General features: G+C 39.7%; 1 long non-coding RNA gene across 1 annotated transcript; it reads right to left on the bottom strand.

Moving 5' to 3' along the window:
• Positions 1-5027: 5027 nt before the first annotated feature.
• On the bottom strand, positions 5028-6964 carry LOC128605363 (uncharacterized). Its single transcript, XR_008385537.1, has 3 exons — positions 5908-6964; positions 5664-5798; positions 5028-5468 (listed from the first exon to the last, which is right to left on the bottom strand). It is a non-coding gene; the product is annotated as an uncharacterized LOC128605363 (long non-coding RNA).
• Between the last annotated feature and the right edge of the window lie 842 nt (positions 6965-7806).

Below are 7806 nucleotides of genomic sequence, written 5' to 3'. Positions count from 1 at the left end.
TTGGTAAGGTTGAAAATATTAGATGTGAAATTCAGGCTATTAAATTAAAACCAGACAGTATTGTATCAAACCCATTAGATGATAATGTAGCAATATCAGATCAATGTTTAGAGTGTTTTGCGCCACTTAGAGAGACTGAACTAGCTTCATTGATCTCTTCAGCTAATTCGTCAACTTGCTTACTAGATCCTGTGCCTACATGTTTCTTTAAACAGATTTGTCCAGGAGTAATTGAACCACTTTTAAATATAATCAATTCTTCCCTTAGCACTGGCTATGTACCTAAATCGCTTAAATTAGCAGTTGTTAAACCCCTGATAAAAAAACCTGACCTTGACCCCTCTCAACTGTCCAGCTATAGACCTATATCAAATCTCCCCTTCATCTCTAAGAGCTTAGAAAAGGTTGTAGCAAAGCAGTTATGCTCGTACTTACATAGGAATAACATTTATGAAATGTATTAGTCAGGATTTAGACCTCATCATATCACAGAGACAGCGTTAGTTAAAGTAGTAGATGACCTACTACTGGCCTCTGATCAGGGTTGTGTCTCGCTGCTTGTGTTACTCGACCTTAGTGCAGCTTTTGATACTATAGATCATACTATTCTCCTTAGATTAGAAAATGTTGTTGGCATTAAGGGAACAGTTCTCTCTTGGTTCAGGTCTTATCTGACCGATCGTTATCAATTCGTAGATGTAAATGGAGACTTCTCCGCGCATACAGAGGTTACCTTTGGAGTTCCGCAGGGTTCTGTTTTAGGCCCACTGCTTTTTACTTTGTATATGCTACCTCTGGGTCAAATTATTTGTAAACATGGAATTAGCTTCCACTGTTATGCTGATGATATACAGTTGTATGTTTCAGCGAAGCCAGAGGACAGACAGCAGCTTAGTAAAGTTGAGGATTGTGTAAAGGGCATTAGACGTCGGATGTTAACTAACTTCCTTTTACTTAATTCTGATAAAACAGAAATACTTGTATTAGGACCACGTGTAGCTAGAAATAAGCTTTATGATCACATGGTTACTCTGGATGGACTTTCTGTTTCATCATGTACAGTAGTAAAAGACCTTGGAGTGAATATAGACTCCAGCCTATCATTTGATGCTCATGTAGATAATATTACTAGAATAGCCTTCTTTCATCTCAGAAATATTTCTAAGATAAGAAATATATTGTCACTACATGATGCAGAAATACTAGTTCATGCATTCATCAACTCTAGATTAGATTACTGTAATGCCTTACTGTCTGGATGTTCCAGTAGGAACATAAACAAACTCCAGTTAGTCCAAAATGCAGCTGCTAGAGTCCTAACTAGAACCAGAATATACGACCACATCACCCCAATCTTATCCACGCTGCACTGGCTCCCAGTTAAATCTCGCATTGATTATAAAATACTTTTATTAACTTATAAAGCACTAAATGGTCTTGCACCACAGTATATAATCGACCTTTTGGTTTTCTATGATCCGCCACGCCTACTTAGATCAAAAGATGCAGGCTATTTGACGGTACCTAGAATAGTGAAGGCTACAGCAGGGGGAAGAGCTTTCGCTTATAGAGCCCCACTGTTACGGAACAGTCTTCCAATTAGTGTTCGGGACTCAGACACAGTCTGTTTAAGTCTAGGCTTAAAACGTATTTGTTTACTCACGTCTACCCTGACTAGTCTCTCTATTATGCTAATTCCCAGTCCTAATAATCTTTTCTCTCCTCTCTCCTTCTGCCAAGCCACACACGATTTTATGGAGATACTAGAGATCCTGATCCTTTCTGATCTCCGGACCTGCCTGATCCGTTTCGGATGTCCTGCCTCTGGATGGAGCTCTAATCTACTCCAATTCCAGACTGCTGGGACTACGGCTGCTTCTATGGCCATACAGAATTCATATAAGTCAATAATGAACTTTTTCACATTATCTGTTGTTACCCAGATGAGGATGGGTTCCCTTCTGAGTCTGGTTCCTCTCAAGGTTTCTTCCTCTTAAAAGATCTTAGGGAGTTTTTCCTTGCCACCGTCGCCACTCAGTGGCTTGCTCAGTTGGGATAAATTCGCACCTTTAATATCTGTATACTGTGTTGATATTTCTGTAAAGCTGCTTTGAGACAATGTCTATTGTAAAAAGCGCTATACAAATAAAATTTAACTGAACTGAATGGAATTGAATTGAATTGCATTGTGTTGTCAATGTGTGTGTGTGTGTGTGTGTGTGTGTGTGTGTGTGTGTATTGCAATCGCAAGCAGTGATAGATAGTGTTATGTTTTTAAAGTTAATTAGCATCTGCGCCAGTATCAGTGCTCATTAGTCTTCCACATAGTAAATAACCAAAATTGACAAAATAACTGAGTTTGGCTAATGATGGTGGATGTTGCCTATGTTTGTAATTGCAGTCATTAACCTCTCAATGACTAAATAATAACAACTTAATTAATTAGCTTCAAAGGGAAGGTTTTTAGAGCAATTTAATTATATTATGTATGGGCAGCTACAAGTTAAACACCCAGAGGCACATTCTGGTTACACACACACACACACTTACATGTTATTGCAAGTATAGTTGCATGTGCCATCTGACAAACCTGACATGGATAAAACATATACAGATCACTCCACACTTCTAATGCTGCACCAGATAAATCATTTATGATCAATCCTACTTACTCAGTACACAAGAGGGAGTTTTTACCTGTGCAAAAATTATACAATTCATTTGAACACATTAAATTATTTGCATTTATTAATATTAGAACTTTTTAAGTTTTAATACATTTCTATGAAGAGATTAAACACTAGTAGAAGTTGAATGTTTAAAAGTACTAAATGGTTTTACTCCTTAAAATCTTAGCTAGTTATTCAGTTATCAGATATCGCAGATATTTATAATGAAAATAATTTAGTAACCACTAGGAATTATTCACTATCTACAGTGAAAATAATAGAAAATATATGTAGTTACAAGATTGAGGAATGTAAATCTAGACCTGGATGGTTCCTTGGAGTTTAAGGGTTTAAATTTTACTCAGCTAAGTGCATTTTGGAACAGATTAAACTACTGTAGTTTCCACAACTCAGAAGTTATAGATCAGTATCAAAGATCAATATTAAAATTCTGCCTCCAGAGTATCAGAACAGCTGCTGGTGTGACATATCTCTTTCTTTCACACCCTTTTGTTAACTGGATATAAACACTGTAATGAATATAACTCCTGGAGCAATCAGTGCTAGCTTCAGCACTGCACATTCGTCCTCTTCTCTCTCTGATGCTCTTTTTCTCCAGATACAAAGTTTGTTTTTTGTCATACTAAAGTTCCACTTTATTTATTTATTTTTTGTGTGACAATTTTACCATTTTAGTCATTTAAAAAAAACAGAACTCTCCATCACTGTGAAATGGAAGAAGATTGGAACCACCAGGACTCACAAACTGGGCTAGAAGGTTCTTGGTCAGGGAGGTAAGAACCCAGTGGCTACTCTAACAGGGCTCCAGAAGTACTGCACAGAAATGGGAGAACCTTTTGGAAAGACAACCATTTCAGAAATACATCTGGCCTTCATGGTAGAGTGGCTAGCCAAAAGTGTCATTTCTTCAGTGTTGTCACATTAAAAATAGAATCAAATATTTACAAAATTGTGAGGGGTGTACTCACTTTTGTGAGATATTGTCTGTAAAACTGACTGTTCTCAACAGTTCTCAAATGGAAGGTGGAGGAACACAAGGTCTCTAACATCCACCAGTTCCGTGATGTCGTCATGGAGGAGTGGAAGAGGACTCCAGTGGCAACCTGTGAAGCGCTGATGAACTCCATGCCCAAGAGGGTTAAGGCAGTGCTGGAAAATAATGGTAGCCACACAAAATATTGACACTTTGGGCTCAATTGGGACATTTTCACTTAAGGGTGTGCTCACTTTTGTTGCCAGCGGTTTAGACATTAATGGATGTGTGTTACCTGCGTGAAGTTGCCCCCCCCCCCCCCCCCCCCACCAACGCAAAATTTCAGCAAAATAGTCTCAATCGTCTCCTCGGTGTGAGCACCCTTTTAGAGTCGAACTGCCGAAGACTTTTTCAAGACAAATCATATCATCATTTGTTCAATAAACAATTCTCTTTACTTCATTCACTGGTCTCTCATGATTGAACTTTTCATTTATTTACAAGGAGAATAATCTGTTACATTTCACTCCCACCACTAGGTGTGACACTTCTGTTCACGATGCTCTTGTGGAAATTAGTGTTGTTTGTCAACTTTTCCTATACTCAGTTACTAAATCAAAATTCTGGCCAGTGTAAGTACAATTTAACACTGTCAGTTACAATATTATTAGTTAACTTTAATCATAATGGTAAAATGTTCAAAGAGCTAAGATTGTCAATGTTTATTGAACAGAAACTCATTGCTATTACTAATATGGCTAATGGAGCTATGAAATGCTAATTACAGCTGCACATGGTACCCATGTTAGTTTTTTGAATATTTTTTTGAATTACCATATTGGTCCTAATATAAGATATAATATCCTTATATATTATTACTATATTTTCATTGTATTCTGGCAAATACAGTAATACATGCAAACAAGTTTATAGTGTATATGACATTTTTTGCATCAGGATTATTTCAGTGGGTAATTATGTTTTGCTTATGCCAGATGCCCAAGAAAGCAGCGGTCGACAAGGATTCAATTTTCACAGTCCTCTGTTCATCAAAAGAGGCCATAGTCCAAAATGGCAACATAGCTACTCCTAATCAGAGCATCTGGACAGAGCTTAGTGAGCAGCTAGAAAACAAGATCACTGCAAAGGCTCTATATACTTTTGTTAAATTGAACAGACACAACATCTGGACTGCTTTAGGGTTTATTTATGAAAGTGATCATGAAACAAGTGGCAGTAGTGATGACACTGATTTTGAGCCAGGGTCCCTTTCCCCAAGACCAAAAGATTTCTGGACTTTTGATCTTCAAGTTCCATTTCAGAAATGGATTGAATTCATGCCCGAAACAGTTCAATACAAAAACAAGTTCTCTAAAACACAAAAAAGGGAATACACAATTTTGAAGCCTGGCATCTGGACACATGTGGTAAATCATCACATTTGGGAAGAAGTGAAAAGCCCCTGCACATTTGTCTTTAAAAGAGCCAAGTTCTACCCATTAGTAACAGAGAAATTCATAGAAATCAGAGTCAATTGTAAGGAAAGTCATGGCCACATTCACATAAAATGTGACAGAGAGCCTGAAATGAACAGCCCAATGGTGCTCAATTGTGTAATTAAAAACACTGATGACTACCTGCACACTGGATGTTCGAAGCGTCCGATGTCTGGTAACTTGCGTGTGCAGATAGACAAAGAACTGTGTGAGGGTAGAATGGAACCCCATGTATGGAGGGCATCAGAGGCAACAAAGCTGATGGATTTTGGAGATCCTGAGCCAAGCCATCTTCCTAATTTGGCCACCCTGCACAAAGCAAAGCAAGAGAGAAATGACTTAGAATTAGGTGACAAGGATCCTATTTTGTTACTGCAGATGTTAAAATATAGTGCACCTCACAGTGGTAGCATTAAAGACATTGGACTGGACAAGTTCTTCTGTCACTACTGGAGTCAAACACAAATGTTTATGTACAAGTCATTATCAAAGAAGTCTACTAACCCCACTGTGAGTTTTGATGCAACTGGCTCAGTGGTGAGGAAACTACAGAGACCAAATGGCATGTCTGGCCATATCTTCTTATATCAGGGTGTTCTGGCAGGGGATGAGAGTTCAAGTGTCCCAGTGGTGCAAATGCTGTCAGAGAGACACAATGTTAATGCAATAACACATTGGCTGACAGAATGGATACGTGCAGGTGCACCAATTCCAAAAGAGGTTGTGAGTGACTTTTCTCTGGCTTTACTTGCAGTTCTGGTCAAGGCTTTTACTCCTCATTCTGATCTGAAGACCTACATCAATGAGTGTTGTGGTGTCTTACTCGGTAAAGTGTCAGCAAAAGTGCCACCTTGTTTTGTTCGGGTTGATGTTGCACACTGCATCAAGATGATCTGCCAGTGGGACTGCTTGAAGAAAAAAATCACATCACATTAAAGATTTATTTGTGAGGTCAATGGCACAGCTTCTCAAGTCACAATCCACGGACAATGCAAGAGAGCTACTACGCAGTATTACTGTTATGGCTCTCAGCAAAGCAGAGGGCAATGATAGCTCTGGAGCCCCCCTTATATCAGAAAGATGCAAGAAATACCTGAAAGCCAGAATTTCAGAAGAGTGTGTAATCATTCCAGATGTAGAGGGTGAGGACCTGGAAGAAGTGCATCCATTTGACCAAACACAGACAGACCTACGGCAGTGGGTGACAGACATATGTGAGGAGAGCAGGTCACTTGCCATGGCTAATGGTGATCATGATAATATGCACTTCCTCCCTGAGATTATTCCCAATATAATCTGGCTTGCAAGTTACTTACCACTCTGGACAGGTGTAATGATCCCTCACTTCCGAAGCACCAACATCACCGCAAGTTCAGCCAATGTTGAAGCAGAGTTCAAAAACATCAAATGTGGGATCTTCAAGCATGAAAACTTGCCTATTCGGGTGGATCAATTCATTGCTTGACATTTGTCCTTCATTGAGGGTAATATGCGAATTTTTTCTGCAAAACAAAAAGGTGAAGAAGGTGAAGAAGATGCTGCTGTTGCAACAGTGATCATCACAGGAGCCAATCCAATACCCACCACAACTTGCCATGTAGACGGAAAAGCAGAAATGGATGCTTCCTGTTCTGGGAAGTCTGACACTGTCACAAACATCCATCCAACAGATGAAGACACAGTTGAAAACTGGAGAGGCCTAGCGGTTCCACCCAAAAAGAGGAAGAGGAAGTCATACCTCTCTCCTTGTGCTGAATGGCTCCATGCAGATCCATCTGTGAGGGGGGAAAAGAGTGAAAGTGGAACTATTGAAAAATGGAAATAATCAACAGCCTGTTAAACTCAGGAAATCAAGAATCTGTGCTGAATACATGTGCATTTGATGATTTTTGTCAATGCTTATGTTGTGCTTTCTGCGATAGTGTAACTTTTGGAAATATTGTTTGTGGTGAGGACTCCAACAACCTCCTCCAGCTAGTGAAAACAATCACCACAAAGGGTCTGAATGCACAGGTCTACATACAGAGGGCAGAGCTGCTGAGTGGAATATTTAAAGCTGTTCAATTGAAGTCTGGTGATCTCCAAATCGATGCACAGTGCCAAATCTCCACTATCATTGAAAAGTCAATGACACAACACGCATGTGTTTCCTTCACACAACAGTGCTCCTCACAGTATTGCAGTCTCAGCACAGAAGTCACAAGGAAAATTCCATTTGTTTGTACTTCTGTTGCTGTACTGCAGGCTTCTGGCATGGCACACCTTCAGACCACGGTGGAAGAAGGCCTTAACCTTCCAGAGTCCCCCTGCCTCAGGCCAATCCAAAGTCTGTCACAGTGTCCCTCTGCATTCAAGACAGACTCTACCTCAGGAAAAGTGCTCTGTGCAGGGAAAGTTTCTCACAGTTACAGTCTGAGAGAACTTCTGTGGATTGACACTGACCTGGGAAGCACCTCCACAGAATTCTTTGTGTGAATTTCCCTCCAATCTGATGCTCCAAGGAGAGAGATTTACTTTAAGGGCAGTCATTGCTTTCAGAGGAGGCTTAACCCAGGATGCTCTTGGACATTATATGGCCTACTACAGGAGGTCTCCATGTGTCTGGGAGATGTATGATGACCTGAGAAGTGGAGTGACAGGAATGTCA

This window comes from Ictalurus furcatus, chromosome 3, assembly GCF_023375685.1.
Source record: "Ictalurus furcatus strain D&B chromosome 3, Billie_1.0, whole genome shotgun sequence".
NCBI lineage: Eukaryota > Metazoa > Chordata > Actinopteri > Siluriformes > Ictaluridae > Ictalurus > Ictalurus furcatus.
Note: the sequence above shows the minus strand (reverse complement) of the source record. Positions and strands in the feature narration are given on the sequence as shown.